Source organism: Parasteatoda tepidariorum, chromosome 2 (assembly GCF_043381705.1).
Source record: "Parasteatoda tepidariorum isolate YZ-2023 chromosome 2, CAS_Ptep_4.0, whole genome shotgun sequence".
NCBI lineage: Eukaryota > Metazoa > Arthropoda > Arachnida > Araneae > Theridiidae > Parasteatoda > Parasteatoda tepidariorum.
The window spans coordinates 39,448,877-39,463,171 of NC_092205.1; positions in this window are offsets into that span (position 1 = coordinate 39,448,877).

Here is a 14,295-nt window from a genome sequence, read left to right on the forward strand (position 1 = left end):
TGCATTTTTAATACAATACTAAAATGAACATTTTGAAGCATGATGAACTAAAATGTATAATGCGTTGAAAGGATTTTTCAAAACCCTTGTAATGAAACAATCTTATCTTATAAAAATACCACATGCAAAATGACATAAGAATAATAAGAAAAAAAATACACATTAAGTAGTACATAATTGTTTCATTTAATTTCGGAAACTGTTTTGAACAGATTTGATTACGATAATTTAGTCGATATCCCTTAACTGAACGTTTAATGTCGCAATCTCTTTAAATTTGCCATATTTGCCAATCTTTAATATTTGTAGTTTGCAGTTATTGTTTGTATAAGTACAATGTCAAACTTTTCGGAGTGAATTGAACAATTGAATCATTTAAGATTAGTTGAGGAATTGGATTTTACAGTCGTATTTGTTGAAAAAAGCAATAAAATACCTTTAGTGGAAAGATTAAATTTAAAAACAAAAAAATAAAAACATCTATGAAATTCGGTAAAACTATACAGCGTTTTTTAGTTTTTAATTTATAACAGAAATGCGATTTGCAATTATTTCATCACCTTCGTTGCAAATTTTAAAATGCAATCGGAAACATTTTAAAATGTTTCAAAAACTCGTATTTGAAAGAGTCAATGAGCTGTGTATTGCAATATTGTTTAGTTTTTAATTTACAAAAAAAAATCTTTTGAAATAATTTAATCACATTCTTTTTAATTTTGAAAAATAATCGGTAACATTTAAAAATGGCGTGTTTTAGAAATAGTTCAAAATGATCATTGAGCCAATAATTCATAACTCTTGTGTATTACATTGTTTTCTGACTGGCAAATGTATAAAAAAGCTCGAAATTTCAATTCTTATGCAGCTTACAACCTCTGCTGTTTGCCCGCCCAGCAAACTCTGAGACGTCCTCTTAGTTATCATTTTTCCCTTGAAATCGTGTTTTTTAATGAAAAAAACAAAGATATTTAGGTCTAGGAACGCAGAATTTTGAAATTACATAAATAAATAAGTGAAAAGTAATTTTACTTGTTAACAACAATAACCCTAACGATGTATTTAAACTGTTACCTTACAACTTGAGTTTTATATATTTCTAAAAACCGCAGTATGAATGCTAAGGTTGATATCCTTCAACTTTTGATCGGTTTCTTCCTTATATTTTTATTCATTTGTTTTTGTTACTTTTGATATCAAATCATTGACGATATCGAGAGCAAAAGTTACAGAATTAATTTTCACACTCTTAAAAGTTTGATATTTTTGATATACAGGATATTATATATATACAGTGCGATGTAAAACTTCTCTCGCGATTTATTTAATATAACTCTATTTAACATAATATTTGTTTCATAGATATGCGTTGGAATATTAATTCAATTACATGCAATGCTCGTTTTAATAAATTAATAAAAAAAATATGCTGGTTCTTTGCCAAATTAATTTTTTTTATTTACTTAGTTATTACAACCTTTAGCTGTGAGTTGAGCAATTATTACAACCTTTAACTAAAGTTAATAACTAGTTTAAAAGAAAATAATAATGATAATAAATAAATACAAGTAAAAAAAGTATTTTTTATACATAAAAATTCTTTCTAATTCGAAAATTTTAGTTCTGTTGCATAGCATTTGCAACATCTGATTTAGCTAGAAAAAATTCTTAATTTCTTTAGATCGAAGTTTTCTGGTTATAATATATTTTTAATGTTATTTAAGTTCATAAATGTATTTTTTAATAATTTAATTATTGTCTTAATTTAATAGTTTGTCAGATTTATAGTCTAATACATTGCAAGATTCTTTACGCATTAGGCAATACAAAATTTTGACGATTAAAGAAATTTATAAGATAAAATGACTGCTCTATTTTTAAAAAAATATTGTAATTTGGCTAAACATGTTTTTCACTGAAAATGCACTTCTGATATTACTTATTTTTTTTCCTTAAATGTAATAGATGAAGTATTCTGAAATTATTCCGATTCTTTATACATTTTTTTTAAATTTTCTGCTCATTAATTCCTTTATTTACCTTTATTATTACCTTTTATTAATATTTTATTCTTCCTTTAATAATTCATATATTATTATTTTAATTTTTCCTACTTTCTTCTAATTTTTTTTTAAAAATTTAATCGAATAATGTTTTAAATTTCTTTATGTGAAGAAAAATCATTAAAAATCAGTTATCTTTGGTATGTTTTTTATCATTATACATGAAAAACCATCATAGTTTATATATTACATTAAAACAAATGGTTTAAAAAGGTAAAAAAAAAACAAGAAAGATTACATTAAATGGATTTTATACTAGTTCAATTTAGTACCAAAATAACAGCAACACAACAGACAAGTCTCTTAAAAGGTAAATCTTGTCTTCTGTCCAATAGTAAAAATCCTGATACATTTATATACTCGTTTCACTTTATCACATTATTTTTATTAATAAACTAAAGTCATTTTCGTCATTATTTTATAATCGTCATTAAAGAGCTGACCCAAGTTTGAGTTTCGTCTATCAATGTTCAACTCACTAGCCATGTAATTTTTACCCAATTCACAAGACCAGGGAGCTCTTGGCCCTGTGGAAACTTGGAAACTGTTTATGGAAACTTGGAGATGTTGTGTTCCCGACAGATTTAGCTTTCACCAGTCGCCAAATAATTCAGAGAATTCTTCAGCCGGCTGGATTCGAACTCCCGTTCTTTTGAACAGAAGCCCAACGCCCTTCTAACCAGGCCATCCCGGCCTTTTCGGTATTATTTATAACAGTCCGGCTCCCACTTTAGTGACAACTTCTCTACAGTAACTCCTGAATAAATTCATAAAAACCATAAAATACTGATATTTCTTCTTTAAAGTTTATGGAAACTAATATGTAATCCCCCAAGGCATCTCTGGTGAGTCTTTTTCGGCCTCTGGAGAGGTTTATTTTCCATTAATGAACGTTTAAAATCTGATGTTCCATTGATTTAGGCTTAGAGTACCATACCGCCATTTTTCTAACACCATTAAATGCAGGCGCATTTTATCGATAACTTTGGCTTCTTCTAAAAGTACCTTTTCCAATTTATTTTTAATTTTAAACATTTCTTTGCAATGGGCCATGCGATTATTCACTAAATTTATAATGTTATTAAATTTTGGCGGTCTGGTATAAAGTTTTTATAGGTATCTTTCTAAACAATTACATGATCTCGGAATAGGTTTTCGCTATGTTAAAGTTCGCCATTTTGTAAACGTTGACTTTGACCGCTTTAATTAACTTCTTAATGTTAATATTTTTATTTAATTTTTTATTATGTACTTCCCTTAATTGTTTATGATTTAACGACTTATCTCTTATTCATCCTGTGGTTTTTATTAATTTTCAAACATACATCACTTTTCCATTATAATTGGCGTTCTATTCTCCATAGCAATATCAAAACATTTCATATGATGTAATATTCAGTTAAATTTGTCAATTCAATTTCATAACCTGCTTGATCCAATAATTTATTAAATATTTCTATTAAATCTTTTTAAATGTTTTTCATTTGTAATCTTAAATAACTGTTGTCTTGTATCAATTTCAAAATAAATTTTTGTACTTTCATTAAATACTTATTTTCTGTTCCACATGTTCCATCAATGTCTTTTCAAGTTCATTTAAATAGGATAGGACCTTAAGTTTTCATTCTATTGACATCTTATTTGTTTAATATTAAAATCAATATTTAATTATGTCATCTTTTAATTTTAATACCACATAATTTAGTGCAATGCCATTTCCACATTCTACAAATATGTTGAGGTTGTAACTTTATTTATTTCGATTTCATATGTTCCTTATTAAATTATTACTGTTTACATTTTAATTGTATTCATCTTCATCCCACATATGCTTGTACAATGCCTTTTCGAATAGTAATACATAGCTTAGGGCTATACATATTTCTATATATTTTCTTCTTTTAAAATAACCCCTAACATCATTCAGTTTCGCCAATGACTATCCCTGGCCAAATGAATTATCTCCAGTAAATATGTATTGTCATTTTAATTTAATATTTGACTGTGCATAAGCTTTAACATAGCGATCGCCTTAATTAAATTAATTAAAATAATTCTAAGATTATATTTTTCATTCTTACCATTCCCTGACCTAACAAAATGTATTATCAATGCAAAATCGCAGACTAATTTATTATTATCATCATAAGCATGTAATTATTATCATTATAGAATTGCATAATTTTTTTAATGTTTGTTTAACCAAACACAACTTAGCTTTATCTTCTTCTGTTTTCACATATGTTGGAGTCAATATCTTTAAGTATCTTTGCTCCCACTAATTTATAACTTTATCTTCTTACCTACTAAGCCCAATTCATTTTTCAAATAATTTTATTCATCATAGGTTAGGATAACTGCTTCCAAACTTAGTACATCATTAGTTAATCTAATAATTAACGTAGTTGAATCTAGTAAAATTTGCCAGTGTCGCCGTCAATGAAATCAATAATGATATCTAACATATCTTCAGACTCGCTCCGATTTCGGAACCCTCAATTTCGCCTTGTTTGCTATTTTTCGGAAATTTTTAAAATTAACCGTTTGCTCTGAAGAGAGTTAAGCACAATTTTTTCATAATTCTATTTCTCATACTGCTCCGACCATCGGACCCAATCATGCTATCTTCCTTATTTCCATGTTACTTTAATCTAGATATTTATTTTTGGACGGTGACACTGGCAAATTAGCAAATCAATAGAGCATCGGATCCTCACTTAAATTACATTAATCACTTTTCATACGTTCATAATGGGAACTCTTCGGGGGCTGGGTGGGGCTCGCCATCACCACATAAAAATCTAATTACTTTAAATAATACATAGCTCCCCTTTTATTTTTTTTTTAAAAATTATTTTTATTTATTCTTTTTTTATATAACGGTTTCTAAAAAATAACGGATAAACACCTAACAATTTAAAAAAAAAAGAAGAATGGAACGACATATATCTTCAGAATTAGGTTGGGGTTCACCCAACGTTGCCACTAGGTCTCGAATCAGAAATGAAAGAATCTTCTCATCGACCAGAGACAAACCATCAACAAAAATAACAAGACTAAGCAATAGTATAATTACGTCAAATAGAGAACAAATGGAAACAACCACACCTTTGAGAGCAATAAGATGTACGCAACGCAATCCTGCCAAACAGAGAGAACGAAGAAGACCCAACAGAAACTCCGCAAGAAACAGCCCAGCAGGAAACAACAGAGACAAAATCATCAGCACCATCTGAATATGAATTATCCTATGTTGAAAAACTGTTCGACACTCTGGAAATCAACATAAACAACCAACATGGTTGCGAAAAGAAAATGTACAGTCTCCCATCAGCACAGAGAAAAGCTTGCCACGAAGCTCTTCGGCAGTTAAAGCAAATTATGGACAACTCAAATGTTCAATCATTCTGCCGTCCGAATATCATTCTCAACTCTATAGACGACAGCTTGAAAGTCATATCAAACAAATTAGATCATATTAATCATGCCAATCCTGGTAACAGTGATAATGTTCAACCACTACTTCCTCCAAAGCCTATCATCCCAGCGCTTTTTTTTTCTTTCCTCCAAGAATTGAGCATGTACCATGTCAAGAAGTTCTTCAAAAACAGCCATCTTGTGGAATTGAAATTCCATAATGATCATCAAAAAGACATAGCTCTCCAAACTATACATGAGACTGGTTTACCGTATGTTGAAAAGGAAAGGCGGTTACTCTCTCTGATAATCCTTAACGCACCGTTAGATTACAACGTAGACGAGATCCTAGAACTTTTAAAGGAAAACGGTACTTACAACAACAATATAGACATCATTCAATTCATAAAAACCTTGCCGCACAAACATCAACAAAATAAACAACACGTCATAGTAAGAGCCTCGCATCGTATCGCAATTCAACTTCTCAAACTTCACTAGTTCTTCGCAGGACTAAATAAATGTCTCATAAGAAAACGAATAGTACTTCAACGATGTCGTAACTGCCAATCACTGGGACATCATCAAAACCAATGCCAACAAGTATTTCCTACCTGTTCTAAATGTGGAATAAATGGTCACATAGAAGAAAACTGCGACTCAGCTGAGGACTTATGTATAAACTGCTCGGACTCGAATAAACACTCCGATTCCCGACATGACTGTACCCATAAAGCCTCCCACTCTACTTGTCCCAGTTACCTATCAGAACTTCAACGTCTTAAAGCCAACTATAACTTCAATTTTAACTCTTAGGCGAAATTTATCTTTTTTCATGTTTATTTATTTATTTTCCATTCAATACGTAACCATTTTACAGATTTTCTACTTTAGTCACTTTTACGGCCTTTAAGTTTATTTTGTTTTTCTTTTTATACTTCTTTCTTTATTTTTTTATTATGTGTTATTAACTTGTACTATATTTAATCTTTGTATTTTTAAACATTGTGACTTTGTAAATATCTAAATTGTCAATAAATTCTTGCTGACTGGGCTCGTTCCTAGGCTGGTGCGGAGCCGGACCAGTAGCCAAGCTTTGGGCTACATGGTAAAGGGTCCATAATGACCTAGGTACATGTCCAAAGCTGGGAGAAAAGAAAAAAAAGAAACGTCAGGTGTATTTTCAAACAATGATAGCAAGTAGACAGATATACCATAAACTATCACAATTCCTATGGCACTCACATTGCACTTTCTTCCATATTTTTTTTTTGCATTTGAAGAAGTCTGAAAATTATTGTGATTTAAATTAGTTAGTATTAGTTAGAACGTTAAGCTTTTAAAAATTCATGTTAATTTTAAATGCAATAATTTCTCAATATTAATTTTAATATAAGTATACCATTCAAGTTTTCTAACTGGTCAGAATTATTTGGAAGCATTAGATTTGCATGAGTGCAGCATTACTAGTTTATAACCAGATCCTAAAGATATTAAAAGAATAATGTCAAGAAAATAGTTAAAAGAATTATAATCAATGGAAAATTTTAACTAAATATAAAGCAGTGTGGATTGTTGCGAGGAGGAAAATAGCATCGATGAACAATAAGAGATCGAAAATTAAAATAATATTTATTGATGAAGGTAACTTGGTAAAAAGAACTAATCTAAATATACCAGGGAAAGCCATAAGCAGTAACAGGGAGAAGAGTGAATAAATAACAACTACTCATTAGTTTTCGGTTAGTCGTAAAACTTTATTCATGCTGTATCTAAACTATAGTGTAGTTCTGAATACTATATTTGCTAAAAATCAATAGTTTTTCTGGTATTTTATTAAGTTCTCATTATTAATACTTATGTTGTTTAATCCTTCAAACTAATTGATTATCTACAAAGTGTTTCATTTTAAATTTATAACTAACAATGGTGCAATTTATCCATTACAAAAACGAAGCACACAAGCTTTAGAAAAGTATTTGAATGATGTGGCATTATTTATAACGCAAACTAACTGTCTCAAATTGCAATGAATTAAAAATAATTCGAATTCAAAATAATTTAAGTTTTTTTTTCAGTCATGTGCGTTTAATATTTACTTAATTAAACAGAAAAATGTCTGAGAAAAGTACACGTATTGAATTTAAACTAAAATATTCTTAACACATTATTTAATTAAACAGCTCATAAACTTAAATAGTTAATTTAGCAAAGTTTGCAACAGAGAAGTATTATATTTCGGTCTAGAATTTTTCTTCAAATATACTCGTATCCTTGTGTGTTGTCTTTTAAACAAAGATTATTCATCATTGCCATTAAATTCGTCTTAAAATTTCTCAAAATCAGGAAATTTTGTTTTTAAAATAAGAATTTATATTAATGGAAGTATGAAAATTAATTGCTAAAAAGAATTAATTCTTAAGAACATATTCCTAATTTCTATTATTCATGATTGTATTCATGATTCTATTATTTCAGACACTAAATGAATTCAGTAACTTTCAAAAGTTCATTAAGCTTTCAAAACAAATATGATGTGAAGAAAATTTGTTTAATTTCCATATTTAAAAATTTGAGTTGTAAGCAAATATTTTTTTTAACATTAAAAGTAGCATTAAAAATCAAATGTGTTTTCTTTTATAATTCTCTTCAATTCCTTTCGTTTCCACTTTGTAAACAAGTAAAAACAAATATTTGAATTTCATTATATGTGGTGTATTATTGATCTTATGACAATTTTGCTTTATATCTAAATTCTGTGTTTCTATAAATGCAAAATATTAGGATTTATTATAATATGAAATGAAAAATAATATGATGATCATGGGCAACCCGAAAGATAGAATCTCAGAGAAATATGTTTGTTTTCTCGGCTAAAGTGACCAATCAGATTTGAAAATCGATTTACTAATCCTCATTGTTAAGTTAAATGCAACCCAATTATTTCATATTTTTTTCCTAATCTTTGTATTACACAATCATTTAAAAACATACGTATAATCCATAATAGAAAGATATTGAATTATTGTTTATAAAAATAATTTGAACTTGCTTTATTCTACACACATTCCATTAAATTATTTAAGAACGTTTAGTAAATATATTGTAACTAAGCAACAAAAGACAGATATTAAGTCTCGTTCAAATTTTTTACTCATCATTAAATTCTAAAAAAAAATTATTGCCCTAAACCATAGCTGTCTTGAAACTGTAGTTTAAACTTATTTGCATTAAAAGTAAAAAATATGCCCGTTAAGTTAAAAATATGCCAAGCCGTTTAAAATATGCCAGGAAGTTTGCATTACTTTTAATAATCCGTAAAATTTTCAATTATTTTATACTTTTTTAATTAATTAAAATTAATATTTCTTCTCTTCAAAGCATTCTGTTTAATTACGAAAATTTATTATATTAACATGCATTGATTTATACATGAATTGGAAAAAAAAACAAAACCAAGTTGGAATTAATAAATCAGAAAATAAAGAAGTGAATTTAATAAAATATTATTAAATTTCAACAAATCCATCGATAATTCTTTCCAAAACTTTTCAGCATAAAAAAAGTCATCAATGAGCCACCAACTGCTAATCAGTGCTAAGAATATCATCCTGTTATCTTCGCGTCCGTAATAAGCTTTGCGAAAATCTCATCTACTTACAAATTAAGGGCAATGCATAATTCATTGTATTCATTTGTAGCACAAATTGAATTACGCACCACCATGCCAATAATGTCAGAAATCGTTTCGTTTAATCTCTGTTTCCAAAGACACGGAAGCTAATAATATATATACGCATTGAAAACCAGATTCTGTCTCCGTGAACTATTCACATAAGGCTCAACCCCACTACACATATTGTACAACTGATATATGATGAACATCGCATTGCAAGGGTACGGTGGTTGAATGCGATTCAAAACTGAATCACTCTATCTCCTGATTTCCTGCTTTCAATGTATTTATGGTCTGCTGGTGGTTTCATGTGATTATACCTGTCTTGGTTTGCAATATGAATTGTATTGATACATTCTCTGTTTGTGTAACATGGCTATAAAGTTTATAAGCTAGCATCATTATAATAATCATTTCATGTATTGTAAATTACGCAAAACGTTTAAATAGTATCAACAATGAAAACTATAACCAATTATAAAGATATATATTATACAAAAAAATTTACTTTAAAAAAATACTAGACAGTGTTTATAAATCATGAAATTAAATTTTATTCAGTTCATATCGTCTAATTTTTTAATACATTTAAATAAACCCCCCAGCTGGCGCGTATGTGACAAATACAATTGAGATAAATTTAATTTCTGAAATTTCATTCTTGGAAGCTGGTTCTTGGCTATTCTTCCACTTTCCTTCAATCAATTTACAGTAGTAGCTGACGTCTGCCACTCACTTTCTGCAGAATTGTCTGAAATTGTTCAAATATCGTGTGCTTAAAGCACTCTGACTGAAACACAGCAAGAAACTAATTATGAGACTATTTATTTTCTTAACATATATAATTGTCAAATATACATTTTTTACCACTATATATCATATGTTATTCCCTATTGCAAGTTTTTAAAATGCAGGAGTTTAGTAAAAATCTCGACAATCCCATTTATTTTATTTTACAGCCATTTAAAACGTAAATCATAATACAATCCTTCATAAGACATAGAAATCGATAAAATCATAATCATCTGGCATGAAATGCTCGCTCGCCTGATCGTGATTAAGCACAAAATCACATGCAAAATTAGAGAAAAAAAAATTTTTTTTACACATTAAATCTTTAAAAAAATATTAAAAGCTTGAAAAATTTTAATATTTTAATATTTAACAAATATTAAAATATTACAATTAAATTTTGAGTTTGCCTTTCTACAGTTCAAATTAAACTAATGTATCTTCGCATTTATATAATTTCATAATTTTAAAAGGTATGAGATTAATTCATTAAATCATGATTTCGAAAATCCTGAAAAATGCTACTCGGCAATATTTATGCACTTCATATAAAATATTAATTATTAATTATTTATCATATAAAATATTAATTATTTTTTTCTGCCCTTCATATAAAATATAAGCTTCTTTTTATTTACTTTCAAGCAATTTTCCATTGAGAGATATATATATTGTTGAAAAGAGTATTAAGTAATTGCATATGAAGTGCTTAATTATTTAAATTAACATTGCTTAAATTACTTAAATTAACTGTAAATCTACAAGAATTCAATAAAAAAATTTGCATTATTATTACTCAAAAAACTATGCTTAAATTGCTTTGAATATTAACTTTTTTTTCTTAAAATCAACATAAAGATTAGTAGTCAATTTTAAAACTAGTACCTAACATGTAATTTGAATTAATATATTCTGAAAAAAATTATTTACTGACAAAACTTGTAACATTTAAAAATATATAGAAAGACTACTAATTTTAAAATTCTTAATTTTTAAATTTGCTATTGAACAGAATTGTAAAACTATTATGTACATGCATACTTTTTATTCACCGTAATGATAAAAATCAAATATAATAAATAATATCTTCAAATTTTTTAAGCACGAAACATTTTCATGCTTTTAAATTAGTATTTAATTAAAAAATTTTTAATGAAAAATTTCATTTTCTTTCCTATTTATATAATGCAATTAAAAGCAAGTTCTTTTATGCGTAAAAATATTTTTGTCCTGTAAAGAAACATTTTAGCGACTCTAATAAAGCAATTATGTTTTCTTTCATTTTAAACAACTTTGTTTTAGAAAAATCTTATTTCTTTTTCTGAAATATTATTTCTTTAGTTTCTTTATTCTTTCGTTTTAAAAACTGTATTGTCATGAACAAATTTGTTTAATTTTAATATATGCTTCTCTCTTTTTTTTGAATTTTCATTTTTTTAAGAATATTCTTTATATATTCATCATTCTTGCAATTTTCTCTCTTTGTAAAATTAACTATTTTTCACAATTGCATTTTTCTTTAATAAATATTAATGCAATTTCCTATAAACAGTTTCTATTTATGTTTAAATATTACTAGTAATGCTGGGAAATAAAATATTCTTTGTGTTGAATATCAGAAATTAAATTTTAACTTTGCCTTAAAAATGTTCGATTTATATTACCTTTTGATATTTTTAAAGCAATTTAAACATTAATAAAATTATAATTGTACGACTAAATAAGACTTTTAAAAAAAGCGTTGAAATTAATATGTTTTCTTCTTTAATGTGCTTGTTTAAATGATGTTCGATAACAATGAAGCAATGTCTCTTTATTATATTTTTATCAATGCAGACATACACACATAAAACGATGTTTCAAGAAGATTTATAACTTATGATTATATTAAAAGTACATTTAAAAGTATTTTTTAATTATTCTTAATAGCTTAATTCAGTTGAGTATAAACTGAACTACGTTGATTTTCCACACCATCTGCTCTAATATATTTTCTGAACACAGAACAGTGTTCACTTTTTGATTGACATCAAATGGAATAACAGGCTCTATATTAGTTTAATATCCTGTGTTTTCCTTATCAATTAAATCTCTTGTGTTGCCAAATTCTATCAAAATAAAAATCTCTTCTGAATTGGGAATAATCTGTTCCTAATCTGTTGCTGAGACAAATAAAGAATAAGTTGCACACATTGCCCTAACTTGCCATCTGTGCTACGCTTACGACATTGGCGGTGAGACTATTTTGCTTTTTGTTCTGATTTTAGTGACCTAGCAGTATCTACTGATTTCTATAATGCTCGTCATAAGCTAATGATGGTCATGTCTAGGTTTGGCATATGAGAAAAAAAGCTTTTCTTTAACGTAAGAGATGTTAACAAGTACAACACGGAAATATCTTAAATCTTAATGATCAAGAAGAAATAGTTATTATTTTCAAGAATCTATTATAAAAGCTTTCAAATACAATAAACCGCGGCAGCGAATACAATAATAAAATGGATTGAACTGAATTCAGTCATTAACTATTAACACAAGAAAAAAAGTGCTACACTCTCGCAGAACAATCTTATTATAAGACACTATTTTATTGTTTCAGCTTCCACAAAAGGGAAAAATATTGAAAGTATATAAGTGAGTAAATTTTGCTTTACTTTCAGAGTAATTGCAATGTAATAACTTTTGTCAAAACCTCGCATCTATGAGCCTCCTGCAAATTCATCTTATTTCATTACCTTCATGGGCAAATGATGCAAAATTTCCCCTACTTAATAGTATTTGAAGCGTCAAGGTCCTGAGTTCGAATCCCGGACAAGGCATGTATATTCCTTGTACTATGGGTCCTGGAACAACGTTGGCCCACTAATATGTTGACCCTGAAAGAGTGGCCAACAAATCTGCCCAACCCATACTTCAATGACGAGTGTCAATTGAGTGAGTAAGGGAAAAAAAAGAAGAAGAAAAAATTAAATTTTGGTTTCATCTCCTAATTGTCCTTTCACAAATATTGTACTTTTAGCAAATTAAAATACACGATTGGGCAAAATTGATAAAATATAATTCAATGTAAACTAATACGACTAGTTATTAATTAGCATATTTGAAAACAGTAAATTTATAGTAAGATATACTTCAGCATTAAGTTTTAAATAAATAAATGCAAACAAAATATTATTCGGAGTTTAATATTTTTCGCTAAACGCTAATTCAAAGTTCATGTTTTGTTCTAGGAACATTGACTGTTTAAAGTCATGTATGTCATTGATCTTTTTTATTTTTTATTTTCCATTCTTTGAAGGCATTTGACTTTGGTTAATACATTTTATGCATTTCCATTTTATTTTATACATTGCAATATATTTTATGAGTCTTTCAAATCTTCTGTGCAGTCAAAGCACAATAAACAGCTTAAATTTCCTACATCACAGTACAATATATCGAAGTTTGGGAATAATCTAGAATAAAATGATAACACAGTCCAAGAATAGATCTAAATGCGCAGTATCTGCATTCTCATAACAAGATATTTTGATGTAACTCTCACTTTTCAGTGTTTACTCTGAATAAGCCAATAACACTAGAGACTGTTCTAATCTTCTCGGAGCCAGGAGTTGTTAAATATTGAAGTGAACTTAAGCCTTCAAAGAGAAGGACTCTCGTATTTAGGAATGCTATTCGGTAGCAAGTGGAAATCGAGATTTGAATAATAGCTTCTGTCTTTGAAGTCAAATTGTGTCAATTATTGGAGGAGTAAAGATTTCTAATTAGAAGATAATTACTTTAAATTAAAATAAATCTCTAAATAGTTTTGTTTCGTTGCATCTTCAAACTGTTGTTATAAGTGTTCTGTTTGCATAAAATGTGCACTACAGTGCAATTTATTTTATTTTCGATTCGATTCGATTTCTATTTTCGATTTTTGATTATTAATTTTATAAAGATAGATAGATAGATCTGTCAAACTTTTCCTTCGAATTCTGTTTATGTTATCTTAAATAAAAATGAGGGAAAATTAATGAAATTGTTACTAAATCAGAAAGAGACATCAGATTCGGAGAGTTCCACTGCCTTGTAAGATATCCCTGTAAATTTCAAATATTTGAATGTTAATTATTGATGTCAGTTCCTTTCCTTGAATAGGAAAAACACAGATAAAGAGAAACACATTTCCTGAAATTGAAATGAAATTTAGCATCTCTAGAAAAGTTTACGTTAATTTATCCAGCCAACTCCCTTTATAAGACTAACTGAGTGAAATAAAGTTTCCTAACTCACCATGGTTGTCGTATACACCACTTTCTATAATAGCTGCGTCTCGAAAATGAACTTGTAACTCTCTCACTTATCAGC